Below are 27,965 nucleotides of genomic sequence, written 5' to 3'. Positions count from 1 at the left end.
AAATCACAAGTGGGACACTTAACCGACAGAGCCACCCAGGCACCCTAGGAAATCAGTTTTTATACTTCTGTGTGAAATTATTCTTTCAGGAGCAGGAGGATGAAATTTGACCCATACTTTTTATTCTTTTCTTTTCTCCTTTTTTCTTTTCTTTCTCTTTCTTTCTCCCTTTCCTTTCCTTTCCTTTTCTTTCTTTTCTTTTCTTTCTTTTCTTTTGAAAGAAAGACATAAATGGTAGAGAGAAGGAGAAGTAAACTTGCTGAGCAGGAAGCCCACCATGGGGCTTTATCCCAGGACCTGGAGATCATGACTTGAGCTAAAGCTAGATGCTCAACCAACAGCTAGCCAGGCCACCCTTCTCTTGTATCACTCATAATCCTTTGCACAATATTAGGCATTTATTAGTTACTCCAGATGTGCTTGTTGACTTAAATTCCATCATTTTCGTCAAGCATCAAATTATAAAGCATTTGTGGTTGTAGAATCTCAAGACCTATGCAGTTTCTTGCTTTTCCTGTCCTTTTGATAAGTGGAAGAAACTGCTTACTATTCCTTCAACAAGTGTTTATTGACTACCGGCCATGTTCTAGCTATTATGTAAGGTTTGGGGAGTAGTAAGATGACCAAAACATAATTGATCTCAAGGAGGGCTTAGCCTAGTGCAGGAGATTGGAATACAAATAGCTGATTATGATACAGTAAAATAAATCCATGTGTATAAATACTTGGCATTATGGAAAAGTTCACAATGACTCAGAATGGATTAGAGGAAAAGAAAAAGAGAAACATTTAGAAAAGACTTTCAGAAGGAAGTAGTGATTGTGTTGAATATAAAAATGAGTGAAAAGTAAGATTAGGAGATTACATTCCAGGGCAGCCCCGGTGGCTCAGTGGTTTAGAGCCGCCTTCAGCTCAGGGTGTGATTCTGGAGATCCGGGATCAAGTTCCACGTTGGGTTCCCTGCATGGAGTCTGTTTCTCCCTCTGCCCATGTCTCTGCCTCTCTCTCTCTCTCATGAATAAATAAAATCTTTATTAAAAAAAGATTACATTTATGTAATGTAATCTTTATTACATTTGAGGCAGAGGGGTCAAAACGAGGTGAGCAAATGTGTGTGTTCAATGATCTACAAGCAGTTTAGTTTTGTTAGGGCATAAGTATATATCAGAGTAGTGAGAGAGGAGAATGGAAGGGTAAAGAGAGCCCACATTGTAAAGGGTGTTGTATACTATATTAATAAGCTTGAATTGACCTTTATTGACCAATTTTGCAAAACTATTGAGTGGGATATACTTCAGAATTCTACCAAGGGTTTGTTTGAATGTTGCTTAACTACATCTTCAACTATTGTAAAAGTCACAATAAAAGATAAATATATCTAAATGTGCTCTAAACTGAGTTTAAAAACATTAGAGACCTCTAGCATATTAACTGAAATGGAAATAAAGATCTGATATGTGTCTTTATAAAATATTCTGAATTAAAACATGAATAAAATGACATTCTGTTCTAAATATTGGAGTTCTGTAAGATTTAATTTGAAGATCATTTGCCAAAATTGAATACTGCTGTTTTAGATAAAAATCATATTGATAAGAGACTTTTAAGTGATGTCATAGATGGTAATTCTATAGAGAATGGGTTTGGGGCTGACAGCAACTAGTTTTTTTTTAATATATTTTTGAGTATTGTATAAACTTGCATGGAAAGGAATGGAATTTGAGGACTTTTGGGTTATTTCTTGAAGTGAAGGCTTTAACTTCAAGTCTCATTTTTATTTATTTTTTTATTATTATTTTAAAAAGATTTTATTTAATCATGAGAGGCAGAGAGAGAGAGAGAGAGAGAGAGGCAGAGGCAAAGACACAGGCAGAGGGAGAAGCAGCTCCATGCAGGGAGCCGATGTGGGACTTGATTCTGGGTCTCCAGGATCACACCCCGGGCTGAAGACAGCACTAAACCGCTGAGCTACTGGGGCTGCCCAAGTCTCATTTTAAAAAATATTTAGTCACTATTTTCTGATGTGCAAAGGGCAGACTTTTTTCTTCCTCCTTGGTCTTCAAGTGGACTTTGAGGTTTTCCTCCTTTTTTTCCATTGATATTTCCCTTCTGGTTATAAATATAGTTTATGTTTGTCATAAAATAAACATGAGGGAAATGTGCACAGTCACTCCTATGATCCACAGATAATATTTTTGTGCTCATCTTTTTTGTGTTTTTTTTTTCTATGCATGTATAGGCATGTAAATAGGCTTTTTACAAAATAAGGATTATATAACAAGAGTAATTTGTAGTCTCTGTTTTTCTACTTTTGTTTTTTAAGTAGGCTTCACCCCCAGCATACAGCCCAATGTGGAGCTTCAATTTAGGACCCTGAGATTAAGACCTGAGCTGAAATCCAGAGTCAGTCACGTAGCCCACTGAACCACTTCTATAACAAATGTTTCCTTATAATCTTAAATAGTCTTCAATAGGGCAGCCCGGGTGGCTCTGGTTTAGCGTCACCTTCGGCCCAGGGCATGATCCTGGAGACCTGGGATCGAGTCCCACGTCAGGCTCCCTGCATGGAGCCTGCTTCTGCCTGTGTCTCTGCCTCTCTCTCTCTCTCTCTCTCTGTCTCCCCCTCCTCTCTCTGTTTCTCATGAATAAATAAAATCTTTAAAAACAATAGTCTTCCATAACTTTTTTTTTTTTTTAAAGAAAAATTTAACTGTGACATTTAGACCTAGAATTCACTTTCAGGAAAGTTTTTTTTTTTTTTTTTAATAGTTCATGTTTATTTTTAAAAACATCTTTATTGAGGATCCCTGGATGGCTCAGCAGTTTAGCGCCTGCCTTTGGCCCAGGGCCTGATCCTGGAGACCCAGGATCGAGTCCCACATCAGGCTTCCTGCCTGGAGCCTGCTTCTCCCTTTGCCTGTGTCTCCGCCTCTCTCTCTCTCTCATGAATAAATAAATAAAATCTTTAAAAAAACCAGCTTTATTGAATATAACTGATCAATAACAAATTGTACATTTTTTAAATTGAAGTTTTGATATATGTATATACCTGTGAAACCATCACCACAGTCAAGATGGATAAATATATCCATCACCTCTAAAAGTTTGTGATCCTTCCCTTTTGCTTCTATTCTCCAACTGCTTATTCTTTCCCATTTTTCAGGCAACCATTCATCTGCTTTCTGGCTTTATAATTGGTTTGCATTTTCTGGAATTTTATGTAAATCAAATAACATGTATTCTTTTTGTTTCGATTTTTTTTTTTCACTCAGCATAATTATTTTGAGATTCATTCATGGTGAGGAGTTCATGTTTATTGAATAGTGTTCTATTTTATGGATATATCACAATTTGTTTATTCATTCACTTCTTGATTAATCTGTGTTTGAGACTCACAAATAAAGCTGCTATAAACATTTATGTAGAAGTCTTCATGTGGATGTACTCTGATTTCTCTTACATGAATACTTATATGTGAAATGGCTGGATTATGTGGTATCTGGCGGTTTCTTAAAAAGTAAAGGATTTTCTCAGATGATTTTCTCATTTTACATTTCCACCCATAGTTTATAACAGTTTTAATTCCTCTACATTCTAGTCTATATTTGTAAAATCAGCCTTTTCAATTTTAATCATTTTAATAGGTGTATAGTAGTATTACACTGTGTTTTTAGTTCGTATTTCACCAATAACTAATGATATTTAACATCTTTTCAAGTGTTTATACATTTTTGTATTTTCTTTGGCAAAGTGTTCAGATATTTTGGCCATTTTTTTGTTATTAAATTGAGTTATTGGGTTTTTAGAATTCTTCATGTATTCTAATGTAAGTCCCTTTTCAATATATGATTTATAAATTATTCCTCCAATCTTACTTATCTTCACTTATATTCTGCTGTCTTTTAAATATGTAAGTTCTTAATTTTGATGTAAAATTAACTTGTTAATTTTAATAATAACCAATTTAAAGAAATCTTTAACTCATTATTAAAATGATTTTGTTATTTTTTCCTCTAAGAGTTTTAATGTTTTATGCTTAGATACACATTTTGAGTCCATTTTTGTATTTGGTGTGATGTACAACTTGAAATTCATTTTTTGCACATGGAAAGGCAGTTGTCCCAGGACCATTTATTGAAAAGACTGCCTGGTTTCATTGAATTGACTTCGCATTTTTGCCAAAAATCAGTTGGCCACATATGTTTGAATCTGTTTCTGAACTTTACTCTTAATGGATTTATGTGTCTGAGTTGACATTAATGTCACGCAATTTTGATTTTTGTTGCATTTAGTAAGTTGTGAAACCAGGTAGTTTAAGTTCTCCAGTTTGTTCTTTTGGCTATTCCAGGTCCTTTTTGTTTCCATATGAATTTTAGAATTAGGTTGTTAATTTTTATAATTTGCTGGGATTTTAAATGGCATTGCATTGAATTTGGGAGAAATTAGCATCTTAATGTCTTAATTGGATTACTATCTGATCCATGAATATGGCATAACTTACTATTAAACATACTTTAAAAAAATTGCCTGTTTTTCCATAATAAATAGCACTATGATGCAAACATGGTGAAGGTTGGGTGCCTTCTACTTCTACCTGGCCCTTGGGACATACTCAGTAAATATTCACTGAATGATAAATGAAGGTGATCCCTGAACCCAAATGTTGGTATACATCTCTGATTAATTTCTTAGAATTAATTCCTAATGTGGAATTGCTAGGTCAAAGGATATGTTTGATATTTGATTACCAGACTGTCCTCAGAATTTTTTTTCCAGACAGAAATGTCTTGATGGATAACTGTTATAAAGCACACATTGTTGATTAGCAAACAGTGTTCTTGGTGGCATCCTTCACCATCTCTGAAATTACACTGTAAGCCTGTGGGAAAGTAGGATTCATATCACAGAAATTTTGAGGTTCACTTTTGTCATTAACTAATTTTACTGGAATTGGGAGTTAGGAAGATGACCCAAGAAGTAGAAGATTATGGTTTTTCCTTTGAGGAACTTAGAGTTTCTTTAGAAAGATAGTTTCCATAATTATATAAAGCACTAGAGGGAAAAAGTACAGATGTGATAAAACATAGAATAAATATTCAGAGGTTAAGCATAAGTCAGAAACAACTAGAGCAGAAAGATGGGCAAAAGCTATTTATGTTTACCTTTAAAGTAACTATAAGCTCTGAAAGTAGTTTCATGATTGTTTCGATTATAGGGTTTTAGGTTTGACTCTGACCTTGATTTGTAGATTAATTGAAGAGATTTAAGCAGGTATTTTAATTTGATATAACTTTATGAACACAGTTGTGAAGGCAAGAATAAGCGTATGAGGGACTGTAAAGCAAACTCTGTTGACTCTAGCAAAGGAGCCTTGTGAAGCAGCAGAATGAAATGTTTGCATGAGCCAACTCCCTATACAAATGCAGGGTTTTTGGAGTTTGAGAAGTTCAGATTTGATCCAGTGAACAATAAGAAGGATTATAAAAGTGTAGTTATAGTGATGAATATGGTGTATGAGAAAGATTATCCCGGTAGATATTTGTAGGTTATGTAAGGATGAAGAAAGACCAAAATCTGGCATATGTTTAGGAGATTCTCTTAGAGTAAACCACCAAGTGTAAAATACTTGTGGTTTTACCCTAGAGGGTGATGGTTCTAGAAATGAAGAAGAATGATTAAAACCAAGAGGTAGATGAAGAAGAATCAACAAGATTAATAATTTATTACTAATGGGAGTGGGGGAACGAGTTGTGTACTAAGAAGTAAGGGGAGGATAGTGGTATTTTTTTTTTTTTTTAAAGGAGGCAGATGGAAAATTGAAGTTAATGAGTTTAATTCTTATCTTGAACTTCCGTTGTGGATGGGACATGTGATTAGAGTAGGAGTTATGAGCTGCTTTAGGAATGTGGGTGTAAATTTGAGTGTCATTCAAATAGGTGTAAAAAAACGAAGCAGTGAGAGAAGCAACTTGACTTTCAGAGGTTCTCATGGTGACTGGGAGAACGGGAACAAATAAGAGAGAGAGAGAGGTCGGAAGGTGATCATAGTACTGTAGATGGTAAGGGAGAAGAATATTTCAGAGATTCATAAAGGTGATTGTATACAAAGTGCATTATTAACTTTTATATTTACTAGTGTTTAACATAGTTTAGGAAACAAACTCTTGATGACAAGATAATTATAAGTTTTGTAAATTATTGGGTCAATCAAGATTGAAATTTTTAATGTAATACCTATTTAATTGAGAAAGGAGTAATGACAAAATTAGTTTCATAGTCCATAATCCATGTGTCCGTATTCTCATGTAAAGGGATTGCCATTGTTACAAATTTTGCCCCAGATTTCAAAAGTAGGTTGTTTTTGAGTCGTTTAATTTTCTTTCTTTTTTTTTTTTTTTAAGATATATATTTTTTAAGTAGTCTGTACACCTCACGTGGGGCTTGAATTCACAACCTTGAGGTCAAGAGTCATGCTCCACCAACTGAGCCAGCCAGGCCCTTCTTCTTTTCTATTTTTAAAATACAATTTATTTAAACAGTAAAAACAGGTCATTCATTTTTTCCCACCCCTCATCTCCTGCCTCTGGCAACCACCACTCTATAAGCTTGGGGTGTTTGTGTGTGTGTGTATCTGTGGGGCAGGGGCACTTATTTTACTTATTCACTTATTTATCTCTGCCTGAGTTATTTCACTTAGCATATTGCCCTTGAGGTCCACCCGTGTTATCACATATGACAAGATTTCATTATTTTTTTAATGGCTGAATAATATTCCATTGTGTGTTTGTGTGTGTTTGTCGCAATTTTCTTATCCATTCAAACACTGATAGGTATTTAGGTTGTTCCTGTATCTTGGGCATTGTAAATGCTGCAGCACATGTGTGGGTGCATATATCTTTTCAGGTTAGTATTTTCATTTTCTTCCAATAAATGGCAAGAATGGAACTGCTAGATCATATAGTAGTTCTATTTTTAATTTTTGAAGAGCCTCGCTTATTTTTCCAAATGGATCGTTGTACATGTTCATTCCACTTCAACATATGACTGTGGACATTCCTATTTTCTAAGCCAGTTTTCTTATATTTCTGGTGTAAAAATATTTTCCAAGGTAAGTTATATTGTCTAAAAAGCCTTACCACAAGGTGTCATTGTAACCTATAAAAAGAATTTCCATATAAGCATGTGCAATACCAATTTTTTCATTTCCTTGTATTTTAAAGTCTATTTTTTTGTTGTTGTTGTTCCATACATTGCAGTTATCTTTCAGGGTGTACTGTGAATCTCTTATATTAAAGGGAAAAATAGAGTAGTCGTGTTCTTGAGTTCTCATATTTTTTGCAAAAACATATGCTTTCCACCCACGAATTTCTTAAGAGTATGTTGCTATAGAGATGATTGTTTGAAGGAAAGAATGAGGAGGAGTTACAGAAGGTGGACATTTAGAGAACAAAATACTTATTTTATGTCTTTGTTCCTGACAGAGCAAGGTTTAGTGTTTACCCTTCTGCTGATGAAATCCCTATGGAAGAAAGGTGGATATTTTGAGTGTTGTACTATGATGGTATTTGCATTTACTAAGATGCTTTTGCCAGAGGTTGCTGTGCTTAATTTTTTTTCATATGGAAGATTAGTGCTTGTAATCTTTGAAACAACCTTTCTTCTATTTTAACTGGATTCCATTTTGCTTTTTTTTTCTTTCCTGTATTTCTGGTTGACCTTTTAACTAATATCAAAATAATTCTTTTTTTTTTTTTTTTTTTTTTGCAGGAGAGAGGTGTCAATATCTAACTACTAATTCTGTGACTTCTACCTCAATATTTGTTTTCAAGACCATTTCCTATTGACTACTTGCTGCCACTATTTTTGTTCAGATCTTTATCATAACTCTCGTAGCCTTTTCATCTTTTTTTCTAGGATCTCCCTCACTCCAGTCTACCCCAGTTTATTCTACACATGTTGGGTAACCTAGTAATTTTTCTTAAATACAAATCTGAAACCACCCTGTACTGTCCTTCATCTACCCACAAGCTTAAAACCTTTCATTGGCTCTTCTAGACTCCAGGATAAACTCCAGTGTCTTGCACATTTCCTTCAAGGCCCTGCCATGCCCCTGCAGGCTCATCTGCTCCCTACCTGGTATCCCCTACCCACAAAGTTGTCTTCCATCTCTGCCTTCCAACCGCGTGTTTTTTCTCTGCTTCTTTATCTTAGGATTACCTTCTTTGTGAAGTTTTCCCTGACAGCTTCTCTAGCAGAATTAAGTCTCTCTTCCCTGTGTACCCATACTACCTACTGATACATTACACTGTTTTTTTTTTTTTTTTACATTGTTTTATATGTTTTAGAACTTTCTGATTTCATTTATTACTTGCAATTGGTAATAATATATGGACAGGGCAAAAAAAATTTAAGTACAAAAAGGATTTAATACCTAATAAATTTTTTGTTATCCTTGTTTAGTCAGCAGTTGTTGGTTAACCTGTGTTTCACTGACCAACATGAACTTATTTGAGGGCAATATTTTCATTTATTACTATATCCCTATACTCAGCAACATCTAGCATATAACAGATACTTAGAAAATGTCTGTAATACTCTTGTTATGGGCAAAACTCTTCCTTGCTAGAAGTCTGCTTGTCTTGACGGTCTGCATAGTTTTGTATCCCTCTCAGAGATCTCTTAGTATAAGTGGACCACTCAGTAAATATGGTGTGGTAGCCTTAAATACTGATTGTTTACTTGCCTTTTGTTTTAAAGCTATAGTTTTAAAACTATCCTATATGTCTTGAGGATTTTATTTACCTTTTCTGGCTCTGAAAATTTTATACTTTTCGTTCTTTCTGGTAGATCCTCAAAGATGGAAAAGAGAATGTTTATGTTAACTTGATCAAAAATATCAGTTGAACTCATCAGTTTTTTTCTTCTTTCAATTTTTTCATTTCATTTAACTTTTCATGCTAAGGCATAAATCTCATGGAGATAACTCGAATTTATTTTAGAAGCAAATAATTTCCAGGATATATTGTCAGATCAGTAGACAGTCTTCATATTGTATTTACAAGCTATAGGTAGCTTTATCTATTTCAGGTGTTTGGGGCTATGAGCAAAGAAGCCACTACAATACACACAAAGGCATTAAGTACTCATAAATCTTTTGGAAAGTCCCATGTTATATGCAAGAGAGCCTACACTAAGAAACAAAATGAATTTGAAGCATGGTTAAGACAACAGTCACTTTTGGTTTTCAGAACACAACTTTTCAGAGATTTTTGTAACATTTCTAAGTATTTGAGGTTGACTGGTTACTATATCCTATTTTCTAGAATTCTTTTGTGTGAATTAAGCTGTGTGGAGGCAGACAGTACAATTATTAGAGTAACATTTTAATTCAGAGTGCTTGGTGGTTGATTGCTAACCACACTAATACATATCTTCTTCCCTTCCTCTTTCCTTGCCCTCCCGTCTCATTCTAAGTCACAATTATGGGGCCTGGCACCTTCCCAGGGTTTTGAAGGGTCTGTTCCCAGCTGCACTTCAGGTTTTGGCAGGGTGTCAAGTTGTGACACTTTTTTGTATACAAGACACCCTGGGATGGCTATCCAAAGGCTGTTTGGGTGACTGGTGTAGTGTTCTCTCTGGATTTTAAAGACATTAATTTCTAATGTTTTGTTATAAGTGAAGTAATGCCTGTTGTAGTTCTCCTTACACTTTTAGTGTTTTTAAAAAAACAGCATTCACTTCAGGGGCATGCAGTATTTAAACCATTGTTTTGAAATGTTCAAAGGCATAGCATGTTCTTTTTAATGGAATGTGTTTTGGAAGCTTTCCATGAGCATCAGCAGCTGTGCTTTTAGAATATTTTGAATTTCCATCCTTTTGGTCAGACATTGTACCATTGCTTAAGAAATACAGCTCCTGTGCAAAAGAAAATGTCATAGGTAGGTTTGTAGAGCTGGGATTAATCAAAAGAAGTGATAAGAAGGACCTGTGGGCATAGTTATATGATAGAGCTGCAAGGAGGGAAAGATGAGGTATTTGGAGAGGGATTGTGTTGCATCTTTAAAAACTGCCTTTTACAGAGACTATTTCATGTAATAAGTGCTCCCTGATTAACAGACTGGTAAGAGTAATCTGTTTTAACTTTTCTTTTTTAAAAGTTTTTTTTCAACCATGTACTTCTAGAAAAATTTGTGTTTTGAGTTTATTTAGTAAATATACAATAAGAATAATTTATTTTATAGTTTGAGTGCCTAATGACACTTATATATTCCGTGAGTATTTGATACCTATATATTGATTGGTTGAAATCAGAAAAACCTGAGTATGGTAGGAATTTAAAATTGTGGTAGAAATTTTGCATTAGGGTAATATTTATGATGAATAATAGACTGAAGAGAAAGCCAGTGTGCTAGTTATCTGTAGCTATTGGAGCAAATTACCACATACTGGCAGGGCTTAGAACAACAAAGATTTATTCTTTTACAACTTGGAGACCAGAAGACTGAAATCAAGGGCTGCACTGTCTACAAAGTCTCTGAGGAAGAATCCTTTCCTTCTTCCAGCTTCTTCTGGCTCTAGGCATGCCTTAGTTTGGGGCAGTATCTCTGACTTTTGGTGACCCTGCCACCTCCTCTTCAGTCTCAAAACTTCTCTGCCTCACTCTTACAAGGATACATGTGATTGCATTTAGGGCCCATCCATATAATCCAGAATAAACTCCTCCTATTAAAACCCTTAATTTAATCACAATTTTTTTTTTTTTTTTTTTTTTTTTTTTTTTTGCTATATAAGGTAATATTCTTAAATTATAGAGATTAGGAAGTGACATATCTTTCTTTGGGCCAGCATTCAGCCCAATACAGTCCGAAAGCCTCAGTTACAGAAGTGGATGTTAAAGTGAATGGAGCCTAAAGCAGCATTAGAATGATGAACACAATTATTTGATATTTTTGAGCTAATATGTGCCTGTTTTTTTTTTTTTTTTTTTTTTTTAGGTATGGGGTTATAATGAGTAGGAGTTATTTCTTGCCCTGAAGGAAGTTACACAGCATGTGTTACATATACTAAAATATCAGATAGAAGACAGAATAGTGACCTAATTATGTTTGTGAAAGTCAGGAAGTACTTCATGGAAGAAGTGATAAAATCCTGAACAGGATTTTGAAGGCTGATGAGGAATTCGCTGGTATGGAGGGATAGAAAAAGCCTTCAGGGCAAGGAAGTTAGTATTTATTTGCAAAGATGTGGAGGTAAGAAACAGCAGTGTGTGCTCAGGAAGCTACAAGTAATTAGTACATGAGATTTTTAAATTTATATTTGTTTCTAATATACAAATCGCTCCCATTTTACTAGTTGCAAAGTAAACATTCTTTGTTGCAAACATTTTTAAAGCATGGGTTCAGAAGATCTTGGGCCATTAAATATGGGGAGGGGAAGTGCTTCAGGGAAATGCAAATTAAAACCACAATGAGGTATCACTTTCCATTCCTTAGAATGGCTAAAATTAAAAAGACCATGTTAAAGTAATTAAACCAAGGAGCTTTTAGACTGAGGTGACCCTAATGCCCTGTTAGCCTGTGTAAGCAAACCAGAGCCTAAGCCAAAATCCATGTACTTGAATCCAAGAAAATGAAACTTAAGAACAACCAATCACAGCCAACTAGGCTTTTCTGATTAAGTCAACTTTTTAAGCTATATCCGTCACGTAATTTCCTTCCTTTCCTTCCATATTTTCCGTGTAAAAACCACTCCACTTACTCCTGTTGGTGATGTGCTTTAAGCATTTTGACTTTGGCACTTTCTGACTGGAATTGATGGGTACTCCCAAATAAACTTTTGAAAATTTTGATTGTCTTAGGGATGCCCACTCTCACCACTTTTATTCAACATAGTACTGGAAGTTCTAGCCACAGCAATCAACAAAAAGAAAAGGCATCTGAATTGGCAAGGAAGTAGTAAAACTTTCACTATTTGCAGATGACAGATACTTTATAGAGAAAATCCAAAAGACTTTATAGAGAAAATCCAAAAGACTTCATCAAAAAACTGCTAGAACTGATAAATGAATTTAGTAAAGTTGCATGAGACAAAATCAATGTACAGAAATCTGCATTTCTATACATCAATAGTGAAGCAGCAGAAAGAGAAATTAAGGAATCAATCTCATTTACAATTGTACAAAAACAGTAAGATATCTAAGAGTAAACCCAACCAAAGAGGTGAAAGACCTGTACTCTGAAAATTATAGAGCACTGATGAAAGAAATTAAAGATGACACAAAAAAAATGAAAAAAATAATCCATGCTCATGAATTAGAAGAACAAATATTGTTAAAATGTCAATACTACACAGAGCAATCTACACATTTAATGTGATCCCTATCAAAATACCAGTAGCATTTTTCACAGAGCTAGGAGAAACAATCCTAAAATTTATATAGAACCACAAAAGACCCTGAATAGCCAAAGCAACATTGTAAAAGAAAAAGCTGGAGGCTTTCCAATTCTGGACTTCAAGTTATATTACAGAGCTGTAGTGATCAAAACAATATGGTACTGGCACAAAAGTAGACACAGAACAATGGGACAGAATAGAAACCCTAGAAATGTACTCAAAATTAAATGGTCAATTAATCCTTGACAAAGCAGGAAAACATACAATGGGAAAAAAAGGACTGTCTCTTCAATGAATGGTGTTGGGAAACCTGGAAAATTACATGCAAAAGAATGAAACTAAACCACTTTGTTACACCATCCACAAAAATACACTTAAAATGGGTTAAGGACCTAAATGTGAGACTTGGAACCATAAAAACCCTAGAAGAGAGCATAGGCAATAATTTCTCTGACATTGACTGTAGCAACATTTTCTAGATGGTCTCCTAAGGCAGGGAAAAAAAAAAGCAAAAAATGAACTATTGGACTACATCAAAAAGCTTCTGCAAGGAAAAAAAAAAAACAAAACTAAACTAAATGACAGTCTTCTGAATGGGAGAAGGTATTTGCAAGTGACCTATCTGATGAAGGGTTAGTATCCAAAATATATAAAGAACTTATATAACTAAAGACAAACCCCACAAATAATCCAATTAAAAGCGAAGACCCACAGATGGCCAATAGACAAATGAAAAGATGCTTAATTAACATCACTCATCAATAGGGAAATAAAAATCAAAACCTGTGAGATATCACTTCACACCTGTCAGAATGATTAAAAGACACAAGAAACAACAGATGTTATGAGGATGTGGAGAAAAAGGAACCTTGTGCACTCTTGATGGGAATGTCCATGTATTTTTTTGATTTCCTCTTTGATTTCTTGGTTAATCCATTAATTGTTTAGTACTATGTTATTAATATCTATGTATTTGTGCTTTTTCCAGATTTTTTTCTTGTAGTTGTTTTCTGCTTTCATAACATTGTGGTCAGAAAAGATGCCTGGTATGACTTTGATCTTTTTTAATTTATTGAGATTGTTTTATCTAATATGTGACCTGTTCTGGAAAATATTCCATTTTGGAGTATTACATTTGGAAAGGATATGTATTCTGCTGTTTTAGGGTGGCATGTTCTGAGTATATCTGTTAAATCCATCTGGCCCAGTGTGTCATTCAAAGCCACTATTTCCTTGTTGATTTTCTGTTTAGATGATCTGACCATTGATGTAACTAGATTATTAAAGTCCCCTACTATTATTGTGTTACTATCAATTAGTTAGTTCCTTTGTGTTGTCAAGTGTTTTTAGGTATTTGAGTGCTCCCATGTTGGGCTCATAAATATTTATAATTATATCCTCTTGTTGAGTGTTTCCCTTTATGGTTATATAGTGTTTCTCGTTGTCTCTTGTTACAGTCTTTGTTTTAAAATATGCTTTGTCTGATATAATAAATATTTCTCCTCTTGTCTTTCTTTTCACATCCATTTACATAATGCTTCTCCATCCTTTCACTTTCAATCTGCTGGTTTCTTTAGGTCTGAAATGAATCTCTTGTAGGCAGCATATAGATGGGTCTTGTTTTTAATTCATTTCATTACCTTATATCTTTTGATTGGAGAATTTAGTCCATATACATATAAAGTAATCATTGTTAGGTGTGTACTTATTGCCAATTTGTTACTTGTTTTATGATTGTTTTTGTATCTATGGGATGAGGTGACCTATGGATCCTCCTACTTGGTCATCTTACCCAGATATCTTATTGTTTGTTTGTTGACAAGTGACACCACCACAATTTGGCAAAAATGTGGAGCAAACGACTCTCATGTTTTTGATTGAAACAGAAAATAGTATAACTACTATAGAAAAATATTTGTCAGTTCCTTTTATTTTTTATATTTTTATTTTTTAAAGATTTTGTTTGTTTATTTATTTATTTATTTATTTATTTATTTATTTATTTATTTATTTATTTGGGGGGGGGGGCACAGGCACAGGCAGAGGGAGACGCAAGCCCCATTCCATGCAGGGAGCCTGATGTGGGATCGATCCTGGGTCTCCAGGACCATACCCTGGGCTGAAGGTGGCGTTAAACGGTTGAGCCACCAGGGCTGCCCTGTCAGTTTCTTTTAAAGTTAAACATATATTCGATGATCCAGCAATTACTTATACTCATATATTTACTGCTCTCTCACCAACTGAAAACATGTCCACAAAATGTCTTGTAGAAGAACGCTCGTACCAAGGCCCTTGGGTGGCTCAGTGGTTGAGCATCTGCCTTTGGCTCATGTTGTGATCCCGGGGTCCTGGGATTGAGTTCTGCATCAGCCTCCCTGCAGGGAGCCTGCGTCTCCATCTGCTTGTGTCTCTGCCTCTCTGTCTCTCTCATGATAAATAAATAAAGCTAGTATGAGCATTCTTTTTTTAAGATTTTATTCATAATTAATATTCATAACCAGCAGCATTCTAAGTGCCCATCAGTAAGAAAATGGGTAAACAAAATACAATACCTAAATGATAGTCTACTTTTTGGATTCTTCCTTTGTGAGCTCATGGAATTGTATTCTTTTACACTTTATTATATGTAAATATTAACTTGAAAACAAAAAGACTAAACCTAACAGAACTAGTGGGTCTTGTTTTCTGTGTCCATGCGATATCTGAAGTTGTAGCCTCACCACCATAAGGATAATTAAGCCAACAGGATATATTGGCAGAAGTATGGTGTCAACATTAAACATAAAATCTCTAGTTATTTCACTAGCAAAAAGAGTTTACTCAGGAATAGCAGAGGAAATACCCCCAAATACAGGTTGAGACCTACAAAGTATGGCAAAACATAAGCAAATACTGAGAAAGAGAGGAGGAGTATTCTTTTATACTGGGAAGGAGGAACTTGGGAGGGGTTGTTTTGAAAGAAAGTCCATTGAAGAGGAGAGTTTGGGGTTGTGGCAGCTTTTCATTGGCTGCGTTGTGGTAGTTCTCATTGGTTAGTTTATTGCTGCGCAAGGAGAAAATCTTGTTTCCTTCTGGTGTAGTAGTAAAGTAAGCCCCTTCCTATTGGGGTTTGCAAACAGCAGTGAATGGTGGTGTATGAGATCTCTCTCTTCAAGGCCTCCTATTTCCCTTTTTCGATGAAAAAGACCAGGATCGATGATGATACTGAGCCCAGTTTTTGAATGAAAATTTAAAACTTTGAATCTTAGAATTCAAAATTCTGATTTTTTTTTTTAAAAACTGAATTCAAAAAGGCAGAAAAGTGCACAAAAACTGTCCTTTTGAGTGATTTGCAAAGCAAAACCCCCATATAACCACAACAAAGATCAAGAAGCAGACACTACCCTCCTTTTCTCAGGTAACACTATCCTGACTTTTATGTTAATCACTTCCTCTCTTTATAGTGTTATAACTTAAATAAACCTAACCATGTATCCACTAAATACTAGAGTTTTATCTGTTTTTAACTTTATGTTTAGAATAATCTTGTGTGCTTTTGTGTCTGGCTTCTTCCATTGGCACAAAGTGTTTGATATTCACCTATGTAGAGTGTATCTGTAGGTTATTTTCATTGCCACAGAAGTGCAGTTTCATTATGCCACGATTTGTGTCTTCAGCTGTTAATGGATTTTTGGTTTGTTTCTAGGTTTCATTTGGGAATACTACTGTTACGAACAGTAATATTACAATAGAAATCTCTTGATGTACCTGTACTCAAATTTCAGTTGGGTATATTTCAAGTAGAGGAATTGTTGAGTCATAGTATATATATACATCTTTAACTTAAGTAGATAATGCTCATTTTTTTCTAACATAGATATGCCAGTTTACACCACAACTTGTTGCTTCCCGTCTTCTTCAAATGTGTTATGGTCAGTCTTTCTGATTTTCTCATTGTGATTTTAATCTTATAAAGAAATCTCACACATGAATATGTAAAAAGACAATTCAATAAAAATAATTGGGCAAAAGATTCAAATAAACATTTTACAAAGGAGGATATCCAAATGACCCATCAACAAAGAAAAGTTGCACAGTCTCTTTTTTCAGGGAATTGCCTTTTAGCTTTCTTTGGTATGTTTTTTTTCTGCCCTGAGTTATTGAAAATACTCTCTAACAACTTGTTCTTTGCTTTTTTTGCATTTAAAGCTTCAGTCCAACTGCATTTAACTTAAGTGTATATTGCAAGGTTTGGGTCCCCTTTTTTAAATGTAAGGTGATCTGGTTATCCCAGTACCTTTTATTGCAGACTTCTGTTTCCACACTGATTAGCAAAACCACCTTTGTTCTTAAATGTCTTACATGGGTGGGTGTATTCTGATCTGTTGATCTCTGTCTATAATTAATTCAGTGCCATACCAGCTTAATTAGAGTGGATTTAAAATGTCTTAATATCCAGTAGCTAAAGTCCTCCTGTCTTGTTTTTTAAAATTGTTTCTGCTTTTGTTTAAAAAATGTTTCTTACCTTTGTATTTCCATGTAAATTTCACATGCTAAACTTCACATATGTACACACACACACACACACACACACACACCTACTTGCCTAGGATATTGATTGGTGTTGCATCTGTAGATTAGTTTGGGGAGAATTTATGTCTTAAAGACAGTGTTTTCCAATGTATGGTACGTATCTCTATTTACCTAGGTCTTTTTTAGTTGTTCTGATAGGTATCTGAATAAATAGCACATCTTTTTGCCTTGGCGTTTGATATTTTTTGATGCCATTGTTAAGAATGTCTTTAAAGTATTTTGTTGCTGATTCATAGAATGCAATTAATTTTTATATATTCATCTACCTAGCAATCATATGAACCTCTAATGATTGCTCTGTGAATTCTTTTGGATTTTCTACATACAAAATTAACACATCTGTATATAAAGAAAGTTTTACTTTTCCTTTTCTAATTTTTTTTTAACCTTTGTTCCACATTTTTTGTACAGTGTTAAATAAAATTGGTGATAATGGACATCTTTGTTTTCCTCACATTTTGAAAGGAAGTCATTGAAGATTTTAGAATCAAGCAGTGTTTACTGTATTTTTTTTTAAGATTTATTTATTTGAGAGAGAGATTGAGCATGGGGTTGTTGGGGTGGAGGGAGCCAGATGCAGGGCTCAATCTCATGACCCTGCGATCACCACCCGAGCTGAAACCAAGAGTTGGACACTCAGCCCAACTGTGCCACCCAGGCACCCCTACTGTATTCTTTTTGTATACATCTTTTGCTAAATTGATCTGCCTTTCAGTTCCTAGTTTGCCAAGTTTCTTTTTTTATATTGTGGTAAAATTCATATAACATGAAATTGTTTTAAAGTGTGCAGTTCAGTAGCATTTTGTATGTTCAGAGTGTTGTATGTCTACCAACTCTATCTAGTTCCATAACATTTTTACCTCCAAAGATAATTCTGTGTCCATTAAGCAGTCGCTCTTTCTCCCTCCCCCCCAGTCCCAGGTAGCTCACCAGTGTATTTTCTATTTCTGTGGATTTACCTATTTTGGATAATACCTATAAATGGAATCATACTCTGATGTCATAAATGGTAGGTGTTTTATTTTAGTTTCATAAGTTCCTGATCATCTGTTACTTACATTTTATGTTTATTTTCTATTGTTCAGGTTGAGTAATCTCTGTTCTGTCTTCCAGTTCATTCTTTTTCTTCTGTATTTCTGCTGTTGAGTTCATAGTTAGATTTTTATTTTGGCCATTATATTTTTCAGTTTTGTAGTTTCCACTTGGTTCTTCTTTATATCTTCTATTCTTTTCTGACATCTGTTTCTCTTTGGTTGCTTGTTTGCTTTTTTTTTTTTTTTTTGGTTTATTTCAAGCTTGTTTACAATTACTCATTGAAATACTAATAGAATGACTTGTTTAAAATCTATGTTAGATGACTTTAATATATCTGTTGTCTCAGTGTTGACATACATTCAATTTGAGATCTTCCTCATTTTTTAAATAAGATTTATTTATTTATTTGAGAAAGAGAGGGAGAGGAGAGGGCACGTGCATGCAAGTTGGGGGAAGGGCAGAAGGAGAGAAATCTTCAAGCAGACTTTTTGCTGAGTGGAGCCCAGCATGGGGCTCCATCTCATGACCCATGAGATCATGACCTGAGCCAAAATCAAGAGTCTAGCACTTAACCAGCTGAGCTACCCAGGTACCCCAAGATCCTCCTCATTCTTGGTGTGACTAGTAATTTTCTCTTGAAACCTGGACAGTTTGGTGTATTGAGTTATGAAACTGTGTTTCCTATTTCTGGCTTTTCCTGACACCTCTCTGGCACAGGAAAGGGGGGAAATGTTATCTCATTATTGCCATTTGAGGGTAGAAGTCTAAGTTCCCTAGTTGGCTTCTGTTGACACCTGAGTTGTGGCAGATCATCATTGCTGGATGGTAGTGCCAGACCTATTTCTCTAGTAGTGCTTATCTGATGGCACTTCAGCAGGGTAAGGTAGGTGTTCTTCCTTACTGTTGATAGGGGTGAAAGTTTAGGTGCCCCATGTAGTCACCCTGATATTGCAAAACATGGGGTTTTATTATTGCTCAGCAGGGATAAAAGTCCCAGCTTTCTAGTTGGACTTGCTGTATATCATCCAACCAGGGTATTAGCGTACCTTATTAAAATCTGGCTTTTGTTGCCATATTTGGTGGTGGAGTCATAGTTTTTTCTGTAGTATTTTCCTGGAGGAGATTGTTATGGTCTAGAACATTTTTGTCTTGCTAGGCTTCCCCTTTCTTATTACTTTGGCTAGAGAGTAGGCTTAACCCTGGGAACCCAGCCGAGTGTCAGTTCTTCTATCCTAAGGTTTTTAGGTCTCCATTTTTCAGAGTTGTGTTATGTGTTAGGTACACATATCATCCCCCCCATTCAAGATTTTTATTTGTGTTACTGAGATTAATATGGAAATGTACATTTATTCCATCATCCCAGAGGTAGAAGTCTTATTCCAAAAGTTTTAAGATATATTACCAGTTTTCATTTACTTCTGGATATTTTCTGATTTTGATTGTGACCTTTTCTTTAATTCATGTTATTTAGAAATGTCTTCTTTCTAAGCATATGTAGCTTTTTCAGTTACCTTTTTGTATTAAAAGTATCCTATCTTTCTGGTGTATTGAACCTTTTATCTTCACAAATGTCTGTCTTCATCTCTAGGACTAGTTCTATTTGGCTGTTTTTTGGCCTTAAAATCTACTTTATCTAATATTAATGTAGTTTTGTCATCTGTCTTTAATGTTTGTTTTTGCTTTTTATTCTTTCAGCCTATGTACCCTGAGGTTTTAAAAATGTATTACAAAAAATTATATAGTTGAGTTATATTTTTTCTCTTAAATTTCTCACTTACTTGAAGCATTAATCTATAGAATTACTGATATGTATCTAAGTCTACTGTTTTCCATTTTCCTATTTGTTGTTTCATCTTATCTCCCTGTTTATCTTTTAAATGGAATTCTCAATGAAGGCATGATCAAATGAGGGGGTGCTGAGATGATTTTTGCCCCACACCCCCTCACCTCCGGTTACATTTGGCAAGATGTGAAGACCTTTTGTTTTTCATTGCTTCCGGTGCTACTGACATTTAATGAGTAGACTAGAAACATTGTTAAATATCCTACAATGTGCAAGATAGGTCTCTGGCCCTATCCAAATTGAATTTATCTGGTTTAAACTGTCAGTAGTAGAAAGTTTGAGAAACCGTTTTTTAGAGTGTTTTGAGTAATGTAAAATTTCCCACTCTTTTAGGATTCTTTAAGGGTTCTCCTATAGAAAGTTTCAGCAAACTTTTATTTTGAAGAGTCAGATAAGTAAATATTTATCTTTTCCTTTTTCTTTACCTCTGGCAACCCCTAATTTTTAAAATGTCTTCATAGTTTTACTGTTTCCAGAATGTCATATAATTGGAATCCTACAGTATGTGTGTATCCCTTTGAGGAATGGCTTTCTTTCATTTAGTAATATGCACTTAAGGTTCCTTTATAGTTTTTCATGGTTTGATAACTCATTTCATTTTAGGGCTGAGTAATAGTCAATTGTTGGGATATACCACAGTTTATCCATTCATTTAATGAAGTACATTGTGGTTGCTTCCAAGGTTTGGCAATTAATGAATAAAGATGCCTTTGGCACTCATGTACAATTCTTTGTGTGGATGTAAGTTCAAGTAATTTGGGTAAATATCAAGGAGCACCGTAGGCTGGACTGTAAGATTAATAAATTAGAGTTCCTATTGCTTCATATTTTCACCAACATTTGGTGTTGTCCGTGTTTGGATTTGGGCCACCCTAATAGATTTGGAATAATATCTAATTGTTTCAGTTTGCAGTTCCCTAATTACATATGATGTTGCACAATCTTTTCATATGCTTATATGCCGTTTATGTATCTTCTTTGGTGGGATGTCTTAAGATCTTTGGGCCAGGTTTTAATTCAATATTTCTTACTGTTGAGTTTGACTTTGTATATTTTTATTAGCAGTCCTTTATCTAGCTAAGTCTTTTTCAAATATTTCCTCCCAGGCTATGACTTACCTTCTCATTCTCTTGGCAAATTTTTCATAGAGCAGAGGTATTAAATTTTAATGAAGTCTAACTTACCAATTACTATTTTTTTTCATGGATCTTGCCTTTGGTATTGTATCTAAAAAGTTATTGCTATATCAGAGGAATTTGATAATTTTGCATTTTACATTTATGTGGATAATCCATTTGAGCTAAATTTTGTGTTGGGTATGTCTGCCTAGATCTACTTTTTTTTTTGTTTCGCGTGTGTGTAATTTTTTGCGTATACTCCTGTACCAAAGATCAGTTGACTATATTTGTTTCAGTCTGTATGTGGACTCTATTCTGTTCCACTGATCTATTTGTCTATTATTTTGCCAATATCACATTTTGTAAAAAAAAAAAAAAAAAAAAAAGATTTATTTAAGAGTGCCTGGGTACCTTAGTCAGTTAAGCATCTGCCTTTGGCTCAGGTCATGCTATCTAGCTCCCCATCAGGCTCCCTTGCTCAGTGGGGAACCTGCTTCTCCCTCTCCCTTTGCCCGTCTCCCAGCTCATCTTATGCTCTCTCTTTCAAATAAATAAGATTTTATTTATTTATTTGAGAGAGAGAGAATGCACATGAGTGGGAGGAGGAAGAAAGGGAGAGAATATCAAGCAGACTCCCTGCTGAGTGTGGAGCCCAATGTGCAGCTTGATATCATGACCTGAGCCAAAACCAAGTCAGTTGCTTATCTGACTGAGCCACCAGGTGCCCCAGAATCACACCAAATACTATTCTTTTATAATAAATCTCAAAGTCAGCTAGCATCAGTTTTCTGACTTTGTGCTAATGCAGTATTGTATCAGCTATTCTGGGTCTTTTTGTCGATATCCACAAAAAATAATTTTTGGGGATCATATTGAATCTATAGATCAAGTTGGGAAGAATTTACATATTGACAGCATGAGTCTTCCCATCCATGAACATAGAATATTATCTTTCCATTTATTTAGTTCTTCGATTTTTTTTTCATCAGAGTTTAGTAATTTTCCTCATATTAAAAAAGGACATATTTTGTTAAGTTTAGAGCTATTTAATTTGGGTGATACTAATGTAAATGGTCTTTTAAAATTCAAATTCCATTTATTTCGTTGCTGATATATAGGAAAGTGATGGGCTTTTTTTGTATATTAACTTTGTATCCTGCAACCTTGCTATAATTGCTTATCAGTTCCCGAAGAATTTTTTTAAATTGGATCTTCTTCACAGACCATCATGTCATCTGCAGAGAAAGTTTTTTCTTCCTTCTGAATTTATATGCCTTTTATTTTTTTGTCTTACTATATTAGCTAAGATTTCTCTCTATGATGTTGAGAAGGAGTGGTGAGATGGGACATTCTTGTTTGCTCTTAATCTTAGAAAATTTCTATTTTCTTATCACTAAATATGATGTTAGCTAGTTTTTTTTTTTTTTTTTTTTTTTTTTTTTTTTTTTAGCAAGTTGAGAAAATTCCTCGCCATACCTAGTTTGTTGAGTTTTTAAAATTATGAATGGGTGTTGGATTTTGTCAGATGCTTTTTCTGTGTCTATTGATAGGATCATGTGATTTTTTTTTTTTTTTTGCTTTAGTCTATTCATGTAATCACATTAATTTTTTTTTTTTTGATGTTGCACTAGCCTTACATGCCTAGAATAAATTCTACTTGGTCATGTGTATAAATCTTTTTATACATTGTTGGATTCAATTTGCTAATTTTTTTTTTTAAGATTTTATTTATTCATGAGAGAGAGAGAGAGAGGCAGAGACACAGGCAGAGGGAGAAGCAGGCTCCATGCAGGGAGCCCAACGTGTGGGACTTGATCCCGGGTCTCCAGGATCAGGCCCTGGGCTGAAGACGGCCCTAAACTGCTGAGCCACTGGGGCTGCCCCAATTTGCTAATATTTTATTGAGGAGTTTTGCATTTGTATTAATTTTTAAGCTCTTAAGAGATAACATTCTTAGCCTGGGGCCATACAAAACAAGACTGCAGACCAAATTTAGCTCATGAGTTCTAGTTTGTCAACCTCTTTCCTAGAGATTACAGTATGCATTCTTGACTTACCAAAGTGTTATGTTCATGGATACTTTCAGCCTTTTCCCATGTAGTGCAAGGGCTCTGTTAAGACTGGTAATTCTACATTTACTGACTTATATATCATTTCTTTATGTATTTTAAGTCTATATATATTAAAAAAAAAAACCCAGATACTATTTCATGCAGTCAGTATTCAATTAGAATTATGTACATATTTCCAGTTTTCATTTCTTTATTTTTGTATTGTCCACATTTAAAATAGTTTTCCTTGTGTATGAAAGACTTTCACCATTTCTTTTATTGTGCATCATCTTATGGGATGATTTTGTTCATCTGAAAATGTCTTTATTTTACCAATATTCTTGAAAAGTTTTTTTTTTTTTCTATATTCATAGAGTGTTAGTTTGGAAATTATTTTCTTTTAGCACTGTAAAGGTATTATGTGTGTTCTGGCTTTCATCGTTGAAGTCATTTGATGCTTATTTTCAAGGCCCTTTGTTTCTTTTCCTGGCTGATCTTACAATCTTCCCCTTTTCTTTAATAAAATGTTAAGATGATGTTCTCAGATGTGGACTATTTAATGAGATGTATGCAGAGTTCTTTTTTTTTTTTTTTTTTTTTTTTTGCAGAGTTCTTTTTATTTACGTGCTTTTGGTTTTTGGAAGAAGTTGGCAACCTTTTTTTTTTTTTTTTTTTTTTTTTTTTTTGCAGGTATTGCTTCCGTACTATTCTTTCTTTCTGGGACTCCAATGGGCATATTGGTTAGAATGACGTTTTTATTCTCTGTATTTCTTTCCTTTTTGTATTTTTCTTATTTAATTTTATTTAAAATCAAGTTAGTTAACATATAGTGTAGTGTTGGTTTCAGGAGTAGAATTTAGTGAATTATCACTTACATGTAACACTCATCCCAACAAGTGCCGTCCTTAATTCCCATCACCCACTTAGTCCATCCCCCGTCACCTCCCTTCCAGCAACCCTCAGTTCTCTGTATTTAAGGGTCTCTTGCGGGTTGCCTGCCTCTCTGTTTGTATCTTATTTTTCCTTCTCCTATGTTCATCTGTTTTGTTTCTTAAATTCCACATATGCATGACATCATGAATACTTGTCTTTCTCTGATGACTTATTTCATTTGCATAATATACTCTAATTCCGTCCGTGTTATAGCAAATGACATTTCATTCTTTTTGATAGCTGAGTAATACTCTATCATACACATAGGTATGTATGTACACACACATACACATATGTTGATGGACATTTGGACTCATTCTATAATTTGGCTATTGTTGATAGCATTGCTGTAAACATTGGGGTGCATATTTCCCTTTGAATCAGCATTTTTATATCCTTTGAATAAATACCTAGTGCAATTTCTGGGTCAGGGTAATTTTATTTGTAACTTTTTGAGGAACCTTTACATTGTTTCCCAGAGTGACTGCACTGGTTTGCATTCCCACCAACAGTGTAAGAGGGTTCCCTTTTCTTTACATCTTCACCAATACTGGTTGTTTCCTAAGTTATTAATTTTAGTCATTCTGACAGGTGTGAGATGGTGTCTGATTGTGGTTTTGATTTGTTTTATATTTCCGTGATGATGATGATTGATGTTGAGTGTCTTTCCATGTGTCTGTTAGCCATCTGGATGTTTTCTTTGGAAAAGTGTCTATTCATGTCTTCTGCCCATTTCTTAATTGGATTATTTGCTTTTTGGGTGTTAATTTGGTAAGTTTTTTTTATAGATTTTGGACACTAACCCTTTATCAGATATGTCATTTGCAAATAACTTCTCATTCCATTAGTTGCCTTTTAGTTTTGTTGATTGTTTTCTTTGCTGTGCAGAGGTTTTTTATCTTGATGAAGTCCCAATAGTTCATTTTTGCTTTGTTTCCCATGCCTCCAGAGATGTGCCTAATAAAAAGTTGCTGTTACCAAGGTCAGGGAGATTGATGCCTGCTTTTCCTCTAGGATTTTGATGATTTCCTGTTTTACATTTAGATCTTTCATCCATTTTTAATTTATTTTTGTTACAGTGACAGAAAGTGGTCCAGTTTCATTCTTCTACATGTCCCTGTCCAGTTTTCCCAACACCATTTGTTGAAGAGACTTTCTTTTTTTCTATTGGATATTTTTTTAAAATAGTTTTTTAAGATTCATTTATTTGAGAGAGAGAGAGAGAGAGAGCGAGAGCGAGCCATTGCCATGCACACAGAAATGTTCACAGAGGGAGAGGGAGGAGAGAAGCAGAGTCTTCGCTGAGCATGGAGCCCGAAGCAGGTGTTGATCCCATTACCCAGGAGGTCATGACCTGAGCTAAAACCAAGAGTCAGATGCTCAACTGACTAAGCCACCTAGGCATCCCTCCATTGAATATTCTTTCTTGCTTTGTTGAAGATTATTTGGCCACATAGTTGTGGGTCTTCCTTTTTTGTATTTTTTTATTCTTGTTTCTCTTTCTGCTTCAGCTTGAACATATTCTTTTAACTTATCTTCTTAAGCTATGTCCTATCTAGGTTGTTATGCTTGCTCATTGAGTTTTTACTTTTGGTTATGGAATTTTTCAGCTTTAGAGTTTCCATTGGTTTCTTTTTAGGGTTTCTAATTCTCTCACAAAATTCTCAACCTTGTTTTCTATTACCTTGTACACAATAATAAAGAAAATTTCTGTTAGAGTTGCTGTCTAATAACTCTAATAGTGAGGCCGTTTTGTATCTGTCTTTTGCTTCTTGTGATTTTAATTCATGTTGCCTTTATCTTCCCATGGATTTGAATTTTAAAAGTAAAAAAAAAAATTGGGTCACATTTATTTGTAAAATTGTTTTTTAAAGCAAGTTTCAGCCTCTTCTAATATCCATCTAGATTATTCTTGTTAGGAATAATAAGGGTAAACCTTTAAAGTCTGTATTCAAAATGAAGTGGGTGTTCACCAGGGCTTCTCTACTCCTTGCTGGTCTAATCTGTGTGTCTTTGAATTTGAAGACTGTCAGAAGGCATCCCATCTTCTAACCACCTCTCTGGAACTGGCAGATGCCTCTAGGGGAAGAGTGGTCCCAAATGCCAGTCTCATCTTTCTGCATCCACATCTTCTCCTGTTCCTATTTCAGTAAATATTTATTCTCTTGTTAGTTTTCCAGTGTCTTCAAGCAGAATATTAAAATATGTATCCAACTTTTCTTGTCCAAAGCAGGAGGCTTGATCTAAATTAAATTACCTTGTCTTCTCATACCAGAAGTGAAGACTATCTTCAGATTCTGTGGTTTAAGAGATTGATAATACATTTCCTGCATTGTTTAAGGTAGTTGGGGCTTTTGTTGTTAGCTAAAAACATCTTTATTTAATTAGCATAAAAGATATAAGTTCTTTGTAAGCTTGAGTATAGAATTGTGGAACCACTTTTGAAGATCAGAGAAAAAATTATGTTTTATGATGCCTTTCTGTCCATGTTACTAGATATCTATTTGGAGGATACTATATTTTCCAAGATTATCTTTGATAAATTGATTACTACTGGACTGGAGAGAACTGAATATATGTGCAAAACACTTAAAAACAAATAAAATTCATTCTGACCTGGTAATACTTGTGCAAATGGGCATATAATTTTCTGTGATTCTGAAATATTCCTTGGATAAAAGTCTGAAAATGTTTGCAGATGCAAACCAGGAGTTTATAACTTTAAGTGAGAAGATACCAGAGGGCAATACACATACATTTGCAGTGGAACTAGGATTGGAGATGATGTTGAAAATTGATAATGGGAAACCTCATTAAAATGGAGTTGTGAAGTTCAGCAAGGGGAGCTCTCACACCCTACCACTCGTAGTCGATTGTAGACCTAAGAGGAAGAGATGTACTTGATCTTGCTCTTGGATACTCTATTTTTACAACTAGAAGAAGAGACACTTTTTTTTTTTTTAAGGTTAATAATGTAATGGTGGTGGTGATTGGGAAATGGATACCCTACAGTTAGTCCTGAAAAGTATTTGTAGTAGATTTTAGTGCTAAAAAGGGAAAGATTTAAATCCTTTTAACCCTGTTTTCCTAAAATATCCAGGTTGTAGTGAATTTTATTTGCATGGGAACTTCCATTTTAAAGTAGGAGTTAGAATATTTACTGTCAACTGGAATAAAAATAAAAAATTCTTCATTTTATCTTGGAAATCTTTGTTTTGCTAGTAGTGGGACTGAGGGGTAGCTCTTTTTTTTTTTTTTTTTTACATAATTTAAGCTTTTATTAAAATTAAAGCCTTATAATTTATAATGCCTTTTAGATGGTATTATTAGAAAGTATAAGATAAATTTATTGTTGTTTCTATCTCTTAAAAATTATTTGTATCGAAAAGCAGAATCAAAATTACATGCTAGTTTTATGATCCGATTAATTAACTCCTTGACAAGTGTATACTTTTGACAGGAGAATGTTGTGGCAGCTGTTACAGACAGTGTACTGTTGCACATTTAACATGAGTAAGAAGTAAAGTTTTCTTGGAAAACTTTTTCCCTTCTATTAAAATGTGATTTGAAAAAAAAATGTGATTTGACAGAAAACCAAAGTAACTTCAATTTTAGTTGAAAAGTCTTAGGTGGTATGCAGACATTACATCAATTTATCAGAAATGGTATATTAAAAGAAAGACTGAGTAATTTGATGGTTGGTTTGTGTATGCTGAATATCTTGTAGTAGGAAAAGGTATTTCATGATGATCCATGACTAAGGAAGATGCAATTAGGAAAAAATACATATAATAGTCTTGACAAAGATTAATGAAACTAAAGGGGACAGAGTTATTTTGATGAAAACTTTTATTTTTAATTATATACAATAAGAACACTCTGTCATCATTTTTTACTTCTAAATATAACAAATACTTAGTTACTTTCATAATCCTGGATCAGTGCTTTTGGAGATAGTTGAGGTTATTTACTTTCCTGTTCTTAGCACAGTGCATGATACATAGGTGGTCAGCATTTTTGT

The 27,965-nt window shown here is 34.4% G+C and overlaps 1 protein-coding gene across 5 annotated transcripts in view; it reads left to right on the top strand.

Moving 5' to 3' along the window:
• The window catches only part of CEP83 (centrosomal protein 83), a 132,321-nt gene that overhangs the window by 13,893 nt on the left and 90,463 nt on the right, over positions 1–27,965 (top strand). The window lies entirely within an intron of this gene.

The sequence above is a fragment of the Canis lupus genome, chromosome 15 (genome assembly GCF_011100685.1).
Source record: "Canis lupus familiaris isolate Mischka breed German Shepherd chromosome 15, alternate assembly UU_Cfam_GSD_1.0, whole genome shotgun sequence".
Lineage (NCBI taxonomy): Eukaryota > Metazoa > Chordata > Mammalia > Carnivora > Canidae > Canis > Canis lupus.
The sequence above is the reverse complement of the archived record's forward strand: the minus strand, read 5'-3'. Positions and strand labels throughout refer to the sequence as shown.